Source organism: Trifolium pratense, linkage group LG3, assembly GCF_020283565.1.
Source record: "Trifolium pratense cultivar HEN17-A07 linkage group LG3, ARS_RC_1.1, whole genome shotgun sequence".
Lineage (NCBI taxonomy): Eukaryota > Viridiplantae > Streptophyta > Magnoliopsida > Fabales > Fabaceae > Trifolium > Trifolium pratense.
In genome coordinates this window covers 1,255,878-1,279,946 of record NC_060061.1, presented here as the reverse complement: position 1 = coordinate 1,279,946, position 24,069 = coordinate 1,255,878, and the positions used below count along the sequence as shown (strand labels likewise).

General features: G+C 31.1%; 2 non-coding genes across 2 annotated transcripts; both read left to right on the top strand.

Annotated features, from left to right (window-relative positions):
* Positions 1–5,661: 5,661 nt before the first annotated feature.
* LOC123919260 lies at positions 5,662–5,822 on the top strand. Its single transcript, XR_006813168.1, has one exon. It is a non-coding gene; the product is annotated as a small nucleolar RNA snoR143 (small nucleolar RNA).
* Positions 5,823–6,698: 876 nt separating this feature from the next.
* Positions 6,699–6,854, top strand: LOC123919254. The gene has a single exon (XR_006813163.1). It is a non-coding gene; the product is annotated as a small nucleolar RNA snoR143 (small nucleolar RNA).
* Positions 6,855–24,069: the final 17,215 nt, after the last annotated feature.

The following is a 24,069-nucleotide window of genomic DNA, read 5'->3' as shown; positions in this document are numbered from 1 at the left end:
CATATAAGCATTTTTGGATGTGTTGTGTATGTGCAATTGCTCCAATAGAATGCATTTAAACGGTTCTTACAGAATATTGGGAAAATGTATTTGATATGAATCTCCATCTATTATAAATCATCTTGAGCCAAAAATTGGAGAATTATTTACAGCCCTGTAGGCTGATTTTCAAGTGATGAATCAATTTTCCCAATATTAGGGGAGAGAATAAGCAGCTGAAAAATATGAACCAGAAGTTCAAATGAATCACTTGAAATAAATTAATGTTATTATCTCACATTGATCCTCATAGTTTGAATCAAATGTTCAAAATATAAATCATTTGCAAAATTTATGAAATCAACTATTAGCTGCTAATGCTCCAAACAAAATGGATGTCCCTGTTGGACAATCTTATTTTGCAAATCAGTATTAACCACCCTGAAGTGTGGTAGATCAGTCGGTTCCAACGATAAAAATCCTCAAATAAGAAAAGGAGCTAAAAAGAAAGATGACTCAAGTGAGGATATGAAAACTTCAAAAGAGTATTTGACATAATTGAGTTTTAAGTTCCAGAAGAACTTCTCAGGTACCTGAAATTTATGATAATAAAGAGATCTTGACGAATTATGTCATGAATGAAAATTATGTCATTAATGGAATATGATGGAACCGAAAAGAAGTCAACGTTGATGATATTTTTATATATAATATAGCGCTATTTGTGAAAAGAGTTAATGAGGATCATGAACTAAATTCTATTGAGAATTATAGACAATGATTGTCTAAATGAAAACGCAATTGCTACGTAATTAAAATCACTTTGCAAAGTGAAGATTTTTGGACCAGCAATCCATACACCTGAAGATGTAAAACATGATAGATACGAATTAATTTTCGTGTGAATAGAAAATGTTGACATACAAACATTAAAAGCTTGATTTTTTTATTCAAGCATATTGGTAAAAGTTTGCCATTGAATGTGAAGAGAAATATTCACCTGAAGTGAAATCAAAATCCTTCTCTTACTTGATTAAGTCTTACTTGATTAAGTTTATTAACACATGAAAAATTCAATTTATTTGAAAAATGTGTCACGATATATTTGTATGGCTCACTTGTTAGTGTGAATTATATAAAACTCCTTGAAGGATTTAATTTCCACGAGACATACATTTCAAACTATTTGAGAAAAGAAAATATACAAATATTTAAAGTTTGACTCATTATTAAAGAATAATGATAAACATCTATCATTAATTTTCAAGAGGCATATTCACCTTAAGTGAATTCAGAACTTCTTTATAATTGATTAAGTTTAGTATATGTATTTGAATGGCTCACTTAATAATGATGATTACATGAAAATCATCTCACTTGATAATTATATGAAAATCCCAAATGGATTTAATTTTCGTGAGACACATATATCAAACTATTGGAAAGGTGACTTAATAAACATGAATAAGTCTCCTTAAATACTCGAGCAATATATATGCATGTTGTATAATACTCTTGTTGAATATTTCCAAGTGAGAAATATGAAAATGACAATTTGTTTATTTTAAGAAAATATTTGGCAATGAATTTTTCTATCTATCTATGTTGATGATAAAAATATCATCAAGAGACTCCTTAAGAGCTTGAAATATTGTCATTTATTACAAAATAAGTATTTGAAGAATATTTTAGAGTTCGAGTAAATGATGAAGAACTAATTGGTCCTGAAGTACCACATTTTAGTTCAATTTTGGTCAAAACATTATGGACCTATTATTTGTTGTCAATATATCATCAAGTATATATTTTGTTATTCTAGATATTCAGGTAATTTGTTTAATCCTCGTAAAGGTATAGACCACAAACAAACTATATGTTCACATGAAGAAGTACAATTACTCATGGAGATCTATGAAGCAAACAACAATAACAATATCATGAAACAAAATGACGAGGAAAGTTGAGCACTATAGAAGATAAATCAAGAATGTGATTTGGTTAAAGTGTGTGATTCATCATATACAAGAATTTGTGAGTTTTCTTCTAAAGGGTTCTTGCAACGATTCAACATGAAGATAATGTCGCACAAACTACATATTTGGAGAAGATTATATGATAAAGAAGATAAGACATGTCTTTCTACAAAGTCAGCTTCAAGTAAAACTTTTGACCAATTACTACAACTACATAAGATTATTTGATTTTCTTCGTCTCATATATAATTGTCTTTATGAGGGGGAGATATAAATATGTTCTGCACTCTTTTTCCCTTAACCATGGTTTTGTCCCACTGGGTTTTCCTGGTAAGGTTTTTAATGAGGTAGTTCACACACAAAGGATGTTGTACTCTTTTTCCTTCACTAGGATTTTTTCCCAATGGGTTTTCTCTAGTAAGGTTTTAACGAGGCATATCCTCGATGGACATCCAAGGGGGAGTGTTATGAATAATTTGGTGGATGTCCATTAAGCATTGGCCCATTCCACTGGCCCATTATATTGTCCTATAAATATGACTTGTATTGTCATGTAAACACACACCTTGATGAGAATAATACAATCTCTATTCTTTCTCTCTTCTCTTCTTCTCTCCTCTATACTTATATATTATTACTCTTGCTTATATTTCATAACATTATGGTAATTACTAGGTGGCAAAAAGAAGTTGACACAAGAGCTGAGTCACATAACTGACTTGTCATGTCAACGTTGATTTTGTCAAAATTGACATTTTGGAAAAGAGCGAAAAAGATAGAGGCTAGAACTGCTATTTTGAAAGTTATGGGACCAAAATTGTAAGTTTGTGAAATTTATGGGGTAAAAAGTGCAATTAAGCCTTAAATATTCCATCATATTTTTCTAATGATCTACTAGAATCAACTGACTTTTTATCGTTTGCTCACACTTCAAATTTTGCGTTTAATTTTGAAAAGAAATTGACTGAATATATATGATGTAAAAATTGGATTTTTGGTGATTTTTTTTTATAAGCAAAATAATATTATAAGGGAGTACAGGGGATACTCAATCTCTTACAATGCAAAGCAAATTATAGTATGCTTTGAAAACAACCATAAGGATCAAGACACCACTCAGAAAATGACAACAAAGAATGGCGTCAGGATCAGCCACTAAACCAAACCCAAGATATAACTTTAATATCGTCCAATAAAGAGACGGCATTAGGCAAAGTCTCTTTGAAAATCACATTATTCCTAAGCTTCCATATGCACAAAGTGGTAGCTAACCAAATCAAGTGTCTAATATGATTACCTGTTTTAGATTTAATCATATTTCCGAAGTGCATAAAGTGATTTCATCCTTTCAAATCTGGTGTCAAACTACATCCTACCCATCTAAAAACCTCATTTCACACACCTTTGATAAAAGAACAATGAAAGAAAAGATGGGAAGTCTTCAATGTCCATAAATCACAAACTACAAGGGAGATCATGTAGATTGAGTAAAATACCTTTGTGGTTTAACGCTGCCCTGATAGGTAATTTATGTAATAATAACCTCCAGCCAAAAAAATTAACCTTTGATGGAACATCATTATTCCACAAATTTCGAATGGCGTCCAACACATTAGAATCCAAACTACCAAAGTTCTGAAATTCAAGCAACAAGGTATAACAAGATTTTTCAGAGAATATACCAACCGAATTCGGCGCCCACCTCCACCTGTCAATACCATTCGGATGTAACGAGATACCTGTAAGCAAATTATGAAGTTCAAGCAACTGTCGATTTTCAATACCAGACAGTGTATTGCGCCACTACGACATCCACACTGGATCCACACCATTCCAATTCAACTTATCTGAAATCAAGGCATCCTGAAATGTTTCTTTAGCAAATAAATTTGGGAATAAAAGATTAAATGGTTGATTTCCAAACCACTTAAATTTCCAAAAGCCAACGTTATCGCCATTACCAACACCGCAACCAATATTGGATTTGAACCAATCGTCCTAACCCAATATCCCAATACCCAACACATCCTTCCACCAAATAGATTTTTTGGATCCATTCACATTCGATGCCTCGGTCATCAGTCTCGTGGGTAGGTGACCATATTTGAATTTCAACAAGTCAGACCACACTGCTTCTCCATCAACTAGAAATCTCCACTTCCATTTATTGAGTAAAGCCGCATTGAAAAAATCTAGATTTTTTACACCTAAACCTCCTTGATCCTTAGGTAGACAAATTTGCTCCCACTTAACCCAACACAACTTCTTATCTTCAATACCTCCTCTCCATAGAAAATTTCGTTGAATCCTCACTAACTGTTTTAAAATACAACTAGGAGCCTTAAAGAACGAGAAAAAAATACAGAGGAATACTAGCCAATACCGTGTTAATAAGAGTGAAGCGACCCCCGAAGGATAAGTGGCGACTATTCCAATAGCTTAACCTCCTCGTCATAGCTTCCACCACTGGTTTCCAAGTCTCTTTTCTTATAGGATTAGCCCCAACTGGTATACCTAAGAATCTGAACGGTATAACATCTGATCGACAAGAAAAAAAAAGTTGAACCAGCTTCCAAAAATCTATCAGCAACATGAAACCCGTAAATTTTGCTCTTATAACTCTCTATGTAACGCCAGGTCTCACATTATTACATTAATACGTCGTCCACACTCCAGACTTTTTGAAGATTGTAAATTCCAAATCATAATTAAGATTAAAGGACTAAATGTAATTTTTCATATAATTTTTTATTAGGAAAGGGTGGTGCTTGTACAAAAATATAGAATTGAAAACTCAAAACTTTCTCTTTTTTATTTTTAAAAAGAAATTAGAGAATTTTTTTTAAACCAAAGGTATCTTCGCACCTCAAGCTAACTGGGATGCATTTAAAGGGTTGATCTCTCCCAACAAATACTTTTCCATACACATCGGCCGGGGACTTAAGTTTATACCGCTTGTCCATATTTTGGTAAATTGGAGAATTTTAAAATTAAAATAAATAAAATTTAAGGAAAAGCGAAACCCTAATAGAAATGGGCGATGCTATATAAGTCTAAGTTGTATTCTTCCATCGCCACTTTCAGGCTTTAAGCAGTTTTGCTGAGCCGAAAGAACAGGGCAGTGATTACAAATGAGATTGGCCTCGAGTGGAAATACCCAATTCATTCCACACACACAGATAGATTCATAGATAGATAGATAGATAGATAGAGTTTGGATCCTCTTCCTCTATCACCCCCCAAAACCAAACAAACAACAAAACAACAATAATCTCAGAACTTGATGGTGCCGCCACACCCTTTTCACCAAAGGGGTTTGGCTTTGGTATCTCAGTTTCTGTCTTACCTTTTTTGTTTTCTTCCTCTTTCTCTTACTGTCCCTTTTATTCAATTGGGTTTTTTCCACTGTGACAGATCTTTTATAATTTACACTTGATATGAGCCCTAAAAAGTAAAAATCCATTTTTTTAAAGCTTTTTAAACTTTTTATTTTCTATGTTCTAGTTTTTCATTTGCACCGGTTTTACTTATGATGGGAAAACATTTGTGTTGTTTACTTATGAGCCCCTTAATTTTTTAAATTTTTTTCATGATTATTGACTTAATTGTTTTTATTATTGTTGGGGTTTTTGTTTAGCACTGATTTTGTTTTGGACGAGGAAATATTTTTGTTGTTTTCTTGTTGAAGATTCAGTGCTTATAGGAAAAGCTTGATTATAGCTACTGCTTGTTTCTGATTAACATGAAAATGTTTTCAGAAATTTTGGTGGATTTGTTGTAATTGGGCATCGGCCAGACAACCGTAGAGATGGAATCCACAGAATGTTGAGTTTTTTTGTCTCTTCATTCTACTAATTCCTTCTCACATTTTCTTATGTTTAGATGTTAATTAAATTTAGTTGTTAATTTTGATTTTTTTTTTATAATTTTAACATGCTTTTTTGGGTTTTATAATTTTGATGACATTGATGAGTTATTACTCTATAGTCTACGTTGTTTACTTAGGTGCATGAATTGTAACAAATGTGCAATGGTGAATGTGTCTGCTTAAGAAATGTTTATAACTAATATCTTGTAAGTTGAATGCATCAACCATCTCCTACATTAAGTTAAAATTGTGAAGTGAACATTGATTTGGTACATTTGTAGAGTCTTAAAATAAGTCCAATGATTTCAATGTAGTGGATATGAAATAGTGTACACACCAATTAAGACTCATTTTTTAAGTTTGTAATTTAAGTCTCAATTAGTTGCTCTTAGAGATGAATCTATACAATTGAAGTCAAAATAGGCTTAAGCTGATATGGGAGACTAAATGGAATTATCCTGGATACCTTTATTTGTCTTTGATGGGCTTTTGTTGCCAATTATCTTTTCAGATAGCTTTTTTTGTTGCTTGTTACCTTGATGCAGCTACTATGGTTACAGTATAGGTATAGTTTGTTGTGTAGGAATACACCACAAAATAAAAATAAAAATAGTGTATATTCAATTCATAAATCATGTGAGACTGAATTTTGTGTACATTATGCTATCGTTGCTTCATACCAAACCAAAGCTTATGCTAATAATGTTTTGGCTTAATTGCAAATTTAGTCCCTTATGTTTATTTTAGGTTTCAATTTGCTCCCTTATGTTTAAAAGTTTCAAGTGGGGTTTTTTGTTTAGCACTGATTTTGTTTTGGACGAGGAAACAATTTTGTTGTTTTCTTGTTGAAGATTAAGTGCTTATAGAAAAAGCTTGATTATCACTACTGCTTCTTTCTGACAAACATGAAAATGTTTTCAGAAATTTGGTGGATATGTTGTAATTGGGCAGCGGCCAGACAACCGTAGAGATGGAATCCACAGAATGTTGAGTTTTTTTTTGTCTCATCATTCTACTAATTCCATCTCATATTTTCTTCTGTTTTAACATTTAATTGAAGAAACTGATATTTAACTTTTTTTTTTTTATTTTTTATTTACAATGAGTTGGGGATCGATCCCATGATCTATAACATACTTCCCAAACCCCTCACCACTAGACCAAGCCTACCGGCTTAACTGTTATTTAACTTTAATTCTCAAGTTGATGTAGTTTTTTTTTAATGGTTTTATTGTAAGAATGGAACATTAATACTATATGAACAAGATGCATATGCATATAGATTGTGGGAATGCTGCAGGGCAGTCATACATATATATCTCAGTCAGTAATGGAAGATGTAGTTTTTAAGTTCAAGTTTTAACTTTAAAATAATTTAAATTTGGATTTGAAATCTAGATCTTTCTATTAAAACTGAGCAATGAAGATGTGTTGCTTGTCATGCAGTCATTTTTTTAAGTTCCTGCATTTTCACATTTTTTTTGGTATCTTTTACCTGATGGTGGGGTTTTAATTTACTTATATGTGTGTTTAGAGTTGTGATCTTGCAAGTTGTGATGTGAAATAGAGAAATTGAAGTGTATGAAATGTTAAATGCATTGTAAGTTTAGTCTGTAGACCATCTCCTATATTAACTTATTGTTTACTTTTTTGTGTAGATTGTGTATACATCGATGATTCAACATTGAATTTGAAACATCGAACTTCACCCTTCTGATTATTACCGACAATAGAAGTTCGTAGTTGAGTCTTAGTAATGTTTCAGCATTCCTTGCTAGTTGCTACATCAAATACACAATATTTTAGTAATGTCATTTCTGTCTGCAGGTTTGAGTTTAATTGATAAAATTGTAGTAAGGTGATTCTGAAAGGTTAATACTAGAATGTGCTCAATTTTTAGTTTAAAAACTAAAATTCTATTTCTACCCAATTTGAATGACATTAATGCACGACACTGTTATCCTTATCAGAAATTTAAGATGGTAACATTTACAACTCTTCCTGGACAACTTAAGTGTGTATATACATTTTCAGTATAGTAGTAGATAGCTATTTTAATTGATTATGTCTTTGTTGTGTCTATAATTAAAGATGAATTTAGGATAACCTTTTTATAGGTTATGAATAAGTTGTTTCTATGATTATAACCAATCACAGATAACATATCAAAATAAGTTGAAAATATTGAGCATATATTATCAGTTACAGATTTTATAAGCCGTTATAAACACTTTTAACACTTTTACAAGTATTTAAATTGCTTAACCAATAAGTTACTCCAAAAATAGCCACCCTCTCTTAAGAAACAGCTGCCGCCCCCTTCAACCATAATTTATTCTTTTATTCATCCACCAATGAGGGGTGGTTTTAGGGTCAATTTTTGTCTCAAAATCATCCCTCTAAATTGTTTTTCATTTTCTTTTCATTTAAATATAAGTGATTATCACATATATTTTGTTTTTCTTTTTGTGATTTTGTCTTAGTGCCGTTGTGTTGGTCGTCGTTCTGTTGCACAGTTTTGTTATCCCGTCTTGGTGCGGTGTTTATTCGGTTCAGATTGACAGATTAGATTCGACTCAGTGCATTTCAATAAATGACTTTGGTGTCTTCAACGTTGCAGACTTGGAGACATGAATATTATTCATCTATCAATTTGAATGAACGAATGTTGTTTTTAGTCCAAAAAAAATGATCATCATTAGACGATTGACTTTCACGCTCAAACCTTATACCACTTCAAAGTGCTTGTGAAATAACAAAACACAAACTCCTTTGTTGCATTAAAGAAAGACTAGATGCAGAATGAACAAATGCAAAAGAGCCGATTCTCTACAGTGACATGAGAATCCTAAAGAATCTTTGGCATCTATTTGAGTAAAAAATTATTGAATACAATTGAACGGTATAGATCATTACTGGACTTTCTCCGGTGGAATAGCCATAGGAAGTGTAACACACGTTGTATCAAATGATTAGCAATTCCATGTACCATAAGCTTTTGTGCTTCTCATTATGTAAATATTAGATGGAGAATTGCCAGATATGTTGGAATCCTGTCTGAGCTGTATTTGGGGGATGCTGCGACGTTTTTTACGTTCTAATATCTCATTGTTATGTTTGTGAACGACCAATTTGAGTTTTTATTTTCTTTTGATAAAACAATCTGGGTCTTTTATGTTTGTGAGAGACCAAATATGGAGTATATTTGTAATTTTTTTTATGAACAAGAGTGAGGGAGAATTTAGGTGAAGTGAATGGAAGAACACCAAAGACATAAATAAACTAACACTTTCAATCTTAAATAAAGAGGAACTCACTTGAGTTGGTGCATTGATATTGGCTTGGGACCTAGGAGTGTGTTCTTCTTGAGGTCTGAGGTTCAATTCTTTTTGGCGTCAATTTGGTTGGACTAATTTACCTTCTTAAAAAAAATCTTAAATAAAGAAGGGGTTAATTTTTGTTGTTGTTGTTACTAATAGAAAAAGAACATGCACACAAAATTATGGCTGAGTTGACACAAGTCACTATAAAAGAAAAGAATATACTTTATTTTTTTTGTAGAAATTTCGAATTTCAGACGCAATAAGTGTATTGATGACTGTTAGATTGAGATCAAACAATTTAGATTTCAAGCTTAGTAATTTTTTTAAAAAAATTAAAATTTGAATTAAATGAGTTGTCTAATTACAATTGAACACTTCTAATGCACTTATTGCGTGAATATGAGGAATAGTAACCACAATAAGTTCAAATTTAAAATTTAGATAGAATAGAACTAAAGTGTCCAAATAGTTTTTTTTTTTTACAATAACAAAATGATATTCATTCATTCAAATTGATAGATTACATCAAATACAACCACATAATCAACATTGCTAAAAACATAAAAGATGAATCTGCGAACAAAACTCACAGCATCCGAGTTAATAGCATACAACGGCAAAATGCCTACAACAAATAATATGATAAAGTTAAAGTCACCGAAGTATCCATGCCTCCGGATCTGCAGCGTTGAAGCCCAAATCATTGGTTGAATCTGTAATTGACTGAAGCCGATCTTTTCAATAGAAATCAAATGAACACCGCAACAATACGGGACAACAAAAACATCGCACAAGACGACGAACAACACAACGCCGCACTCAGACGGCGAAATCACAAAAAAGAAAACACAAAAGAAAAACTTGATCAATGTGAAGATCACTTATTTAAATAAAAAAGAAAATGAAAAACAATTATGAGAGGTTATTTTGGGTCAAAAATTGACCCTAAACCACCCCTCCTTGTTTCTCTAACTAATTGTGTTTTCTAATGTGAGATAGTTTAAGTCTTGATTTAAAATAACTGAAGAAACCAAATTAAATTCAGTAGTAAAAAAAATTAAAATGAATAATTGATAGAGTCTAGAGAGTTTTTTTTTGGCTTAGTTTGAACAGTATCCATATTATAATCTTGGATCACATCACATCCACCGTTATTCCCCTCCTCACATATATATATATATAGGGGGCTGCTAACTTAGACCCAGTTGGGTCTAAATTAGCAAAGTGCACCTTTTCAGTTGGACCAAAATACCCATTCTTTTTAATTAATTAACCAAATTACCATCAATGGACGCGGATCCAGTGTCGCGCGCGTACCGCAGGACCATGGTTACAGGCCGTTGATTTCCATCAGACAGCCAAGATCTGATCTCATCAAGACTGTCTGATCAATCAGACATCCCAGATCATCCGAATCCATCAGATTCCAGCGCGTGCACCACACTGGATTACACCCTGGAGAGAGAAGAATCTACTTTTTAAAAGCAGGACACGTGTCGCTGTCTGATTGGCTGGGCGTGATTTTTTTCCATTTAATACTTTGAACTCAATTATTTCGTTGTAAATTAATTTTTTATTTTTATACCAAAATTCATAATTTTTTTTTCTCTACAAATAGAGACTTGGTTCGTTTGATTTGGACACAGAAAAAAAAACCCAATTTTTCACTACCTTAATCTCATTTTTCACTACCTTACATCAACTCACTGAAACCATTCTACCAGGAAAATGGTTTCAGATTACAACTCTCTGAAACCATTGTACCAGATAAATGGTTTCAGAAGCAAACACAATTAATAAATTACTCACTGAAACCATTCTACCAGTAAAATAGTTTCAGAGTACAACTATGTGCAACCATTCTACAAGCTAAATGGTTTCAGAAGCAAATAACTAATAATCAACTTACTGAAACCATTCTACCAGCAAAATGGTTTCAGATTACAACTCTCTGAAACCATTGTACCAGATAAATGGTTTCAGAAGCAAACACAATTAATAGATTACTCATTGAAACCATTCTACCAGTAAAATGGTTTCAGAATACAACTATGTGCAACCATTCTACCAGTAAAATGGTTTCAGAAGCAAACATTAGTTTTTAATTACCGTTTTATCTCATTTAATTAACTAAAAATAGTTTCAGGTCTCCAAAAATTTCATAAAATATACCAAAAGTTCCAGAATATTATCTACTATTTTCCTGGTATAATGGTTTCAGTGAGTTGGTTGAGTGGTGCGTGTTAAATTACAACACACAAGTAACGTATTTAGTAGACAAAAAATGAGATTAAGGTAGTGAAAAATTGCATTTTTTTTTCGGTGTCCAAATCAAACGAACCAAGTCTCTATTTGTAGAAAAAAAAAATTATGAATTTTGGTATAAAAATAAAAAAATAAAAAATTAATTTACAACGAAATAATTGAGTTCAAAGTATTAAATGAACAAAAATCACGTCCAGCCAACCATTGTGTGACACGTGTCCTACTTTTAAAAAGCAAATTTTTCTCTCTCCAGGGTGTAATCCAGTGTGGCGCACGCGCTGGAATCTGATGGATCAGGATGATCTGGGCTGTCGGATTGATCAGACAGTCTTGATGAGATCAGATATTGGCTGTCTGATGGAAATCAACGGTCTGTAACCATGGTCCTTCGGTACGCGCGCGACACTGGATCCGCGTCTATTAATGGGTATTTTGGTTAATTAATTAAAAAGAATGGGTATTTTGGTCCAATTGAAAAGGTGCACCTTGCTAACTTAGACCTAACTAGGGTCTAGGTTAGAAAACCCCATATATATATATATATATATATATAGGGTGTGTTTGATTTGTTAAAGGGTAAGTATTGGACAGAATAGTACAAGACAGAACAGCACAACACATGACAGAACAGCACAGAACAAACTTTTGGGATATTGAACATTTTTTTGTCTTATACGATATTTTGTTAATAAAATGGTATTTTGGCATTTTAGACAACTTGTACTGCGGACAAAAAGTTGTGCTGTGGTTTAGTGAGGTACAAAAAATTCTGTTTTTGTCCTGTCCATTGCTTCCCAGTTTGTCCAGTTCCTGAAACAGTTTTACAATCAAACACGGTACAACTACGGTTGTCATGTCCAGTCCTTATTTTTAGCGAATCAAACGGACCCATATATATATATATATATATATATATATATATATAGGTTTGAATTAATGTACAAAATAAATGGAATCATAGGAAGAAGGCAAAGGTATTGATCCAGTGATCCATACAAAGTTTAAATTTAAATAATAAACCATGCTGTACAAAAAAAAATATTAATTAATAACGTGTACACACATAAGAAAACAAAGCAAATAATTTCATAAAAAAAAGAAGCAAATGATATGAGTGTTTGAAACCCAATTATATAAATAAATTCAACCACCGCCAATGTTAGTTAACTTCACTTTTCAAGTAATCTCTTGTTTGCAAGTCAAATTTATTAAATCCAAATCCTAAACTAAGGGAGATTTGATCATACTATATTAATGGTCCAGTTGCTTAAATTACACTTTATATAGTAAAGTGTCAATATTAAATTAAAAGAGGGAGTTTAGCTCAATCTATAACATTGAACAACTAGTTGTTAGTACTCCCAACACTTTGATAATATCTTTCCAACTGCTTTGATCATAACCATCTTACAATTAGGTTCAGCCTATGCAGAAATTTTTGCAAGCAACCGTTTTTGAGAAAAAATAAATGACATTTGTTCTTTTTATTTTTTAAGCCAAAGAACATGTGAGTTAAGCCAAACAACTACATGTGAGTTATTTTTGTTAAATAAATTTTTTAAAAAAAGAAGCAATTTTGACACCATTCATGAAAGTTATTTAATATTAGAAAAGTAACATCTGTTTGGACACAATCTTAAATAAAAGTTATTTAGATACATATACATAAAAAATGCATATAGCTTACTTATTTTTTTTAAAAAATTATTTAATTTATTCTTCTTTTATTTTTTTTCTCATAATTATGTGTGTCCAAATGTTTTTTTATTTAGGTGTTATCCGACTAGCCCAATAAATCAAATTTTATTGACTATATTGACCCTGCATTTTTTATATATTTAGGATCGAAGATAATATTAATTAATATTTTTTTTGATAAGTAATATTGTGGTCAAAATTAGGGGTGTTCGCGTAAAGTTAATTTAGCGTAAAGTCCGTATTTTTTATGTCAAACTCAAACCGACCCAATTTAGTGGTGAGTGAGTTGGGTTGAGTTACCAAGTAATTACATATAACTTTTTAAATTTTTTCCAAAACAATATATAGTTAAATGACATTCTATTTCATTATCTTTTAAAAAATTTAGACTAAGTTTTACTATTTAAATTTTAAACATTTTGTACCGGATACATCAAAATACTCCACATCGTTTGGTAATCGAGATTGAGGATAGTCTATATACAACACCCACACCTTTCAAATCATCGGGGCACCTTTTCTACAAAGGACAAAACCGTGACGGATTAACCCAAAACGAACAATCTCTCGGATATGTGGAATTGAAGTCGGATCGAAACACATTTAAGATTATCAGAAACACTTCAAATATAGTATCAAAATTTAAAATTCTAATACATAGAAAACTTAAACTATATTGTCGAAAAAATAAATGTAACAATTTTTTTAAAACGGGAGGAGTTCGCAGGTTGATGAGTTTATAATCATAAATCTGTTACCCGAACCAAACCACTTCGAATTTGAATACAGTGGTTCGGATTGAATCTGCACTTAAACGATTTCAGGTAAAATACAAGTTGGAATGAGTCACCGGATTGTACGGGCCACTCATACCTATAAACCCGTAATTAAAATTCCACTTTTTAAAATGAATAGTGATGAATCCAAATCTGAAACCATCTCCCGCATATTATATACTTTCCCTATAAACTAAGTAATGCTCATATATTGAATTTAATAACAATAATCTAACATATATGTGAAAAGTGAAAGATAAATGGCCTAATTTGGCATTGTATGAAAATCTATCATATAACACCACACCCAAAAACAAAAACTATGATAGAATGTAGAAAAGAGATTAGATTGCTTTGGTTAAAACAAGTGACTTTTTTATGGTTGTCTTTACTGCATATTATGTTACCCTCTTTTTGCTGCCCCATATATGCATCCAATTGCAACCTTGTGAATCACGTTAGCTAGCTAGCAAAGCAATGCTTTTGATTTGTCTCTCATTTTATGGTATGGAAATGGATCCATCCATCCAGCCTTCAAGGGGACAACTAGCTGGCGGAGCAAACGGAGACATGCTGTACTCACAAGTAATCACATGCTAATTGTTTCTTTGATTGTAAATCAAATCACACCCATAACTATTCGATCAAATTATAATAAGATGCCCCTCTTATACCAAAAAAAAAAAAGTTCATTTAATCCTATCTGTATTAAATATATTATCACTCAAGATCTACAAAAAGTTCATTTAATTTAAACATGGAGTAATTTATCTAATATATACTCATTCCGTTCCAAATTATAAGGGAAAATATCCTTATAAGGGAAAAACTATTTTTAAGAATGTTTTTTTCCCTAATCTCATAATTGCATTTAATTTTTTTTCTGTCCCATTTTCTCAATAAACAACAACCAATAAGAATGTTTTTACATCTTCTCATACAACTTATTCCAAGGAAAACTCATAAATACATATTTCAAATTATCATGTTTTACTTTTTCTTAATAAATGTGATTTTTATTTTTTCTCTTATAATTTGGAACGGAGGGAGTATATATATACTATGTCAGTTCAGTGATACGAATTTTATTGATAATAATTAAAATTCAATTAATCTTCTTTGTTCACAATAAAATAATCATTAGTATCATTTTGAGGTCCCTCATTTTGATTAATACTCACCCGGTCCTATATATAAGGAACACATTGAGAAAAACACACAGGCCGGAGACTTATTTTTTTTATTAAAAATTCTAAAATGTTATGTGTTATTCCAAAACTAGCTTTGAGAATGTGTCTGTAATTAATGCATAACATTTGAATAGATTACATTTTATACAATTTAATAAGGGTATAAAAAAGATTATCTGTTTAATAAAGAATAAATTTAAAGAGTGTTTCTTATAAAAATGACAAAAAAAAAAAAACCAAAGTGTTCCTTATATATAGGACCGGAGGGAGTATTACTTAATATGATAAATCGTTAGTCGATATAGTGGTGATTGACGTTGGATTTGGTTAGCAGAATCACAGTTCGATTCATCGGAATTGTGATCGGAAGAGGCTGAAACAATTATGCGAGAACGGACAACCGAAAGAAATTATGCTGTCAGGACGGATTTTGCGGTGAAAAAATAAATACATATTAATTAATATGTGTATTGATTTGGCACTAAGATTCTTTGAAACATGGTTGTAATTTGCTTCCAATTGTGTAATCATCGAGAAAGCTTAATTTACTTTTGGAACATGCTTCCTGACTCTCACACACAACAAAACAAACTTTTCTTTACAACTTAAATAATCTGTATTTTCATATTATTAATTTTCACAATAAATATATATTTTCACATGATCTTCAAATGTTGCTCTTTTCTGTCCTTCTAATCACGGTATATGATTGGTAACATTTACACATTTAAAGAGCTTACATTAAATTATACTAGGCTTATATTCGTTGGAGATTAAAAGAATCAAAATAAATAATATTATATTAACACACAATACTTGCATCAAACTCCACAAAATTTCCATACTGAATTGTGTCGATCATTGTTCTTTGCTTCTGTGCCCCAAAAATAAAAGCTCGCCGATGCATAGACAAACTTTAATTTATGCACTTTGTATATGATACGAATATCCTTGACCATATACCATATTTAATCTAATGCATTTACCATTTGCCTAGTTATACAGCTAGCCTAACAAAATTGACCCAGACATAAAAAGTTTGAATATATTCATATGATAGATACTTTTCTTCAACTTCCAGCTACCGCGTTAGAAAAAAGTTACATAATTAACTAACTTCTATTTTTGGTGTACAAAGGAGGCAACTATATTTTATTCAAAAGAGATAATTGAAATTATATATTACTACTATATTATATATATTTATATTTATATATAGACTAGTAAACAATTCAGGATGACATATGTATATGAAGAGTTGGTTTCGTCTTTGAATTTAAGGTTTAGTTCAATCTCTCCAAATGGCTTGGTTTAATTAATTGTCGGTTTCCGTTCATATAGTTATTATTTTGATTATCATTAGCACAAATCTCCCACAAACACTGTATATTTTTCCTTGTGACAAATGTTTGTTGAAGAACAATTCAATCAGTTGCACAAGATGTTGTACCAGATGCTGGAGTATCTGTCCCTCTGTTTCTGTTAGTTACTTGTTTTGTAAGATAGTTGTTAGTTTGTTAGTTATAACATGTTGTTGTAACTACTTTTGGTTTGTTGGTTAGTTAGTAACTAACCTGAGTTAGTTACTCTAGTTAGCTTGTTAACCAAGCAATACACTACAATTTGTATCTCTATAAATTGTATTCATATGATCAATAAAATCAATACTCATTGATGAAACTATTCTCTCTCTCACTCTCTTCTCCACTCTAACAATGTTAACAAGCACATTTTGGGTAACCAATCATTTATTTTTTCCTATGAGTGTGTGAAACTGTATCATAATAGTTTTAACCATGCATAAATGAATTAGAATCGTAGGTTCAAGAAACACAAGAAAAAGAGATTTGAATTGGGTATTTAGATTAAAAAAATTTCACACTAAACAAAGACAACACAAAAAGAATAGAAACAAATCACTACAAGATTTTTATATTGGTTCATCGTTAATTAGGCTAAGTCCAGTGAGAGTAGTTTTACCTTATCAAAAGATCTTAATCCACTAATCAAATTGACTATACAAACTCAAAGACAAACTGTCAATGACTTCTTAAGACAGCCGACTAAACCTAGTCCCTCAAGGAAATTCAAATAAGGTTGAAATACAAGGTTTGTGTGCAGGGACGGATTCAAGGGGTGGCAAGGGTGGGCTTTGGCCCCTCCCTCCCACCCCTAATGTTGTATATACTATATATTTAAAGTTGTTATTTTATACATAATTATTATTAATAGACTATAATTTCTATGTATAATCATAGTGTAAATTAATTCTGATAAATAAATCAATGTAAAATAGTTTTATATTGGTATAATTTGATCCCTATTTATATAAATTACAATTAAATTTTATGTAATATTTATTAAAAAAAATGGTCAGTCCCCCGTTTGGTTAGTTTTTGTATCCGTTCCTATGTGTGTTTACTAAGATGCTTCTAAACAAGCAGATACACAAATGAAATTCAAGGTTTAAAACTTAAGAGTGTGACAAAATAATGGCTAAGTATATTTTTTGCTATGTTGTTCTTATTCAAAAGACTTAACACCTTCAAATTCTCTTTGTTCTCTTTATATAGTTGATGAAGAATAATGCCGTTGAGGAGAGAATAGAAATGTCCTTTGATTTCATAGTTATAGTTAGTACGAGGTAGTGACGTGAATTTAAGAGATCCATTGGTATTACATTGCTTAAGGATTTCAACATATATGTCCTTTTTATAAATTATTTGATTTTGGTGCTTAATTGTACTAACTTCAAATGATACTCTTCAAAATGCTTTCTTTTTACTTGAAATTTTGCACACTTAGTGAAACGATTAATGTACAAAATTGTTATATATACTTTGTTATCATCAAAACTTAAGGGTCATAATTTGTACAACCAAACTTGAATCAACAAGAAGGAGAATCAGCAGAGATCACAGTTCTTACTAATTATTTTTTATACCATATTGGTTTAATTTCATTTTAGTGCCTTTATTCTATTAAACTCATACATATATACCCCTTTTTAATTACATTTTTTGGGTTGTATTTTGATATTTGTTGTAAATTTGATCCAAACAGGTATTTTTTCCTTTAAAAAGGTGAATTATTGCCCAATATTAAATTTAATAATAAAATATCTCTTTTGAAATATAAATTCAGTATTTTTTACGAAAAACATTACAATTTTTCATGGCAAAACACATTAATTAAGACAAAAATTACAATAAATATAAAATTAGAGGGGACAAAATGTTTATTAAACTGTTTCTAATAAATATATAAAATGTCTACAAAATATCTAAAGGTTGTGATTTAACCCTCTCATCTCTTAACAATGGCTATTAAATTGTTTCTAGAACACCATATTTTCACGAAAGTGGAGGTATATATTGATTTTGTAGCATTTTTTTATAAGGATTAACTCAATTTAATCCGAATTCTGTTCACAGATGTCGCAAATTGCAAGGTTTTTTTTTGGATAATGATAAAATAGATGAGGACACTGAACATGAAAATGACGATGCGTTATGAATTTTACCAATAAAATATGCATCGCTTTTGTTCGAACTCTATTTCTGCCAATGGCGGTTTTCTTAGTCGTGTGCGAAGGAAGAGAAACCGGCAAAAGAGAGCACGTGAGAGTATACCAAAGTGACAATTGATCTAAACCATTTATTTTAATCCTATAGTTGTTATTAAACCCTCTCTCATCTTTCACAATAACAACCCTCTTACTTGATAGTTCCCCATATATATATATATAGGGAGCACTTCAAGTAAGAGGAGTGCTTTATTGTGAGAGATGAGAGAAACGAATATTAACCATTGGATATAAAAGGACGGTCCTGATTAAATCTTAACTTTAATTAATAATTAAGGTTCAATGCACGCTATAATATCTCTCTTTGTCTTCCCCAGCGGCATTCCATGTTTCATTTACCAGACATCTAATTCATTATACCCACTCATAACCATTCAATTATTTTGCACAGTTTTACCCTAAAAGAAGGTTTAGCCAATTTTAATTCAATGGAGGATTGATTTCGATTTTTTGTTTGTTATTATTAAAAACAACAAGATTGATTTTGATTTTGTTTTTGTTGGTCCTGTGTGCATCGATGGCAATCAACGAGATTCTCATATGCTTTTTCTACCAATGGCCGTAAAACTTAAAAGGTAGTATGTAATTAACAGATTTTGGGCTTCATTGTAAGAAATCTTAAATTCCAGATTTTTTTTAATCGGATAAGTAGCAGCGAGTAACGAATCGACCGCAAGTGAAAATCGCAGAAAGGGGGTGGTGTGTATTACGAAAGAGTAACCTGCACTTAAAAGACTGAAATTTAATCCGGACCATTCTTTTATATCAATGGTTAATATTTGTTCCTCTCATCTCTCACAATACAACACTCCTCTCACTTGAAGTGCTCCCATATATATATTTGCCATTTATGAATTAAGTTGATTAATAAAAAAACACACTTGGGGACTAAAATAAGGTGATCATTCTTGTACACTTATTATTTGGACATGTACTTATACACTACAAATGTGTACAATTCTTAAAGTCCATAAATAATATTTAATATAGAAAAATTAATAAACACTATTTATAAACTTATTATAATCGCCTACTTCAATAAATGTACCGATACACATTTAAATTTAAATAAGATATATACCGAAGAATTCACCTAAACGACAAGAAACATAGTTAAATTTAAAGATCAAAATGATTAACTAAAGAGACATTTATAGATTTGTTATCAATTTTGGTACATTCAAGAATTTTAATGACACGTTTAACACGTGTTTATCAGAAAATCTATTTCAAGAATCAATAAGGGCCGACCCAACTTGTTTAGAGACTTTTGAAGCAATTTTAATAGTATAACCTTTTAAAATTAAATATAAATAATATAAAACTTATAATATTAAACTTTTATTGACTAAGTTGGGGATCATCTATAAGTATAACTTATATATATATATATATATATATATATTTTGTCTGTAATATACCATTTTTTCAATTTTTTTAGAGTTAAAAATATGTTTTTTCCCTCTAAATATGATTGATATTTATTTGAGGACTAAAACTAGGTTGATACCGTGAAATTATCCCTTCAAGTACAATAAATATTTAATTTTGTTATAAATAAATTTAAAAATAACTTTATAAACAACATTATATAAAGCAATAATAAGTGTAATTTGAGAAACAATTTAGGTTTCTCAATTTTAGGTATTATCACAAGAAGAATATTGTTAATTTAAGATATAAGATAAGGGTTAGACCATACCTGACCGGCAAAGCAAAAAATAAGTTCCACAATGATTTTTCGGAGTTGTTGAAAAAATATGGGTTGACCCATTCTCCTTGATGTATTGTGAAAACCCATGTCCAAACGAGTTTTCTTAATAGATGAATTGAGGATACTGATCAAATACCATGAATATAAATCAACATGATCATTCTCGACTATTTGAACGCCCTGTTCGAATATTAAAAATCGTCCCTGATAAAAAAACGTAACAAAAACTATTAAAAAACATCATTGTCTATTTAAATTCTAAATAACATAAAAAAACACATAAAAAATAATTATTAATAATTAAATTGACTAGAACTAAAATCATGAAAAACAAATATTGTAGGGATTTGAACAAATGATCTAACAGTCAAATATTAATTCGGGTTACCCAAGTCCAGTTGAGTTAGTTTGACCCGAAAAGTAATTGAAGAAATGACACGTTTCGAATAAAAAGACGGTGGTTTGGGACCCACGACACTTTTGCTGCGAAGAAGGTGATGATGCCTGCGATGTATTCAGAGCAACACAGTTAGATAAGATAACGTCATAAAATAAAATAAAAACTAAAAATGTTAATAATACTGTAGCAAACATAGTTTGACACGAAACTCTGTTAGCATAGCGCATAAATAACTGTCAAGTCAACAACTTTTGGCCCCTCGTTTTTTTTCCAACCACATGAACCACCTTTTGTTTTTCAACCATTCAACTTTTGCTTTTGGATTTAATTAATATTCACCGATTGTGTAAAATAATTTTATACTGTCAATCAATATCAATCATGTTTTCCTTCACATCACCTTACTTTACCCCACTTTCTCGATATGATATGGCAAAATGATGGTTATTTATTGGACGATCATGTAAAACTATTTTTTACCGTCAGTGCATATCAATTAAACTATTTTGTTTTTGAGTTTAATTGTTGTGCACCGTCGGTATAATTTTTTTTTACACATACATCCAATGACGCGTTGCCACATCATTTAATGAATGTGACACATCATGTATTTTTAATTACCATATATGATGTGTCGGTATATTATTAGACACATGTGCAAAATAACTTTACACTGAAGGGGCATATAAATTAAACTATTTTGTTTTTATCATTTTACTAGTATTAATTAATGTAATCTTCTATAGTAGTAGGAGTACTATTTATTTACCAGTGTACTTTTTATAAAAAAAAAGAAAAAAAGAAGTGTAATGTCAATATCATTTGAATCATTGATCATCAACTTTGTATGTACAATTGAGTAATTGACAAATTCTTTACTTTAACTGCAGGAATTGGAAGCTCTTTTAAACTACTTCTGTGTGTTCATCATTAAGATCGCAATATTTTCTGAAAAAGTTTTTATTTGCCAAAATTTGTACTGTATTAATTTTTGTTACCATCTTTAATAGTGGGTATTTATTTTCTAATCATTGTATATTTATTGGAGCAAAATACAAAAAGTATCTGATATATATTTGTTCTATAATAATCAATGGTAATATTTTATTTTTGTGGGATCCATTTATATTGATGTAGAGTTACTAATGAGATGTGTTATTGGTGAGACTCATATAATTTTTTTTTAAAGGTATTGAGTTGGAGGGATTGAATTATTAAAAAATTATAAATAAATGATTTTTACATGTGAGATTCAATTGAATACAAGAAGCTCTATTGTAGGAGTCTAACAATGAGATAACAAGACTTTAAATTTTGTTAACTATGTTAATTTTGTTAACTATGTTGGAAAAACAAGCATAGAAAAAAAATAAAAGAATGCAATCAACAACATAAGAATATAACTTGGAAACCTGGAGAAAAAATCACGGCCGTTGTCAAAATCGACAACCAGAGAATAAATATTATGTGAAAATTGTTACAACACATAGACAACACTCTAATAAAAAAGTACAAGAGAAAAACAAAAAAGTCATATATAAGCTTAAAGTGTTACTGACTGGTGCGTTGAAACAAGAAATTTGAGGTCTCTATATATAACAATGAGCTCCTCCACTCTTCACTTTTCTAAGCAATGTGAGACTTCTCAAATATAATTTTCTTGACCTTTTTTCTTTCATTAGCAATATGAGACTTACATTGCAATCAACCCAACAAAATATTCTTGAATTTTTAATGGAAAAAGAAAGACAATTTACCTATAATTAAGTATAATCAGATATCAAGTTTTGACCTATAGTATTAAACTATCTAATTTATAATTTTGTCAATTATTATCCAATCAAGTATTAAGCTTGTTGTTTAAGTAAAAAAAAATAATATTAAGTTTGTTGTTCGCATGATATTTACTTGATTTATAGGGACATTACATTATACATGAATGAATTGAAGTTCAAACACTGAAAACGAGTCAAAGAATCATCAACAATTTGGAAAGATCGTCAACAACTTGGTTAGTTTCATAATGCAAATGAGTCAAAGAATAAGAGAAAAATAAGTTGAGTAATTTGTCGAATCATGTAGTAATGGTGTCACATATATATTAGCAGTATGCAGCTGTCCTTAGACAGCAGTTATGATACTTGCTGTACAGAGAAGGAAAAAGGCAAGACTGCAGCAAAGTGAAATCTCATATTGATGGCACAATCAATGGAGAGCTGTTGGAGATTAAAGGCTATAATTGCAGCAATTCAAATTAGTCAACTAACCAGTATTCCTATCTCCTCAAATAAAGGAAACTTCTCTATTTTTTAGGATTCATCAAGCTATAATTATGCAGAGCTGTTGCACATTGCTCTTTATATATTTATCTCTTTTCCAACTCTTGTAATCAGTGTTCACAATTATAAGAAAAACAAAGCACTTATCTTTCTCTCAATTTTCTTCTTGGTATCACGAGCCTTTTTTTGATTTGTGAACACCCACCCATAAAAAAATCACGACTTCTCTATCCCTCAATGTTGGTAATTTTATCACTCTAAAACTCAACCCTACAAACTACCCATTGTGGCGTGAACAGGCCTTAGCCCTTGCAGAAAGTCAAGATTTGGTTGGTCATCTAACAAATGAAGACCCAGCCCCTACTCAATTCACAACCCCAGATCCCAACAACACCACTAACTTAGAACAATTTGTCCCAAAAATAACTGACGAATTCGTCAAATGGCGCAAGGCAGACCGTCTTCTCCGAGGTTGGATAATCGGAACTCTCTCCGAAGAAGCACTTGGACTGGTTGTTGGCATAGACACTGCTCATGCCGTTTGGTCTGCACTCAAAGATGCATATGCAGAGGATTCACAAGAGCGTGAGTTTACACTCCGTCAACAAATGACGTACTTCCGCAAGGAAGAAAATCAAACTATTGGTGAACACATTCGCACTTTCAAAGGTCTATGTGACAGCCTTGCTGCAATCGGGAAACCAATCCCAGACAAAGAAAATGTATTTTATCTCCTCACAAGTCTTGGCCCTGATTATGAAACCTTCACAACCACCATGTTAAAACCTCCAAGACCATCATACTCTGAGCTTATCTCACAACTCCAGAGCCTTGATCAACGGCGCAATTGGTTTTCCAGCCGTAACAACATGCAAAACTCACTTACTCCTCAAATGGCCTTTTACGGACAACAACAATGATCTCGTCAAAATTCTTCTCGAAATCGGGGGAATTCTCAAACCTTCACATCAACAGGACGAGGGTTTCATGCTCAACAATCTAGTAACCAAAACAAAAG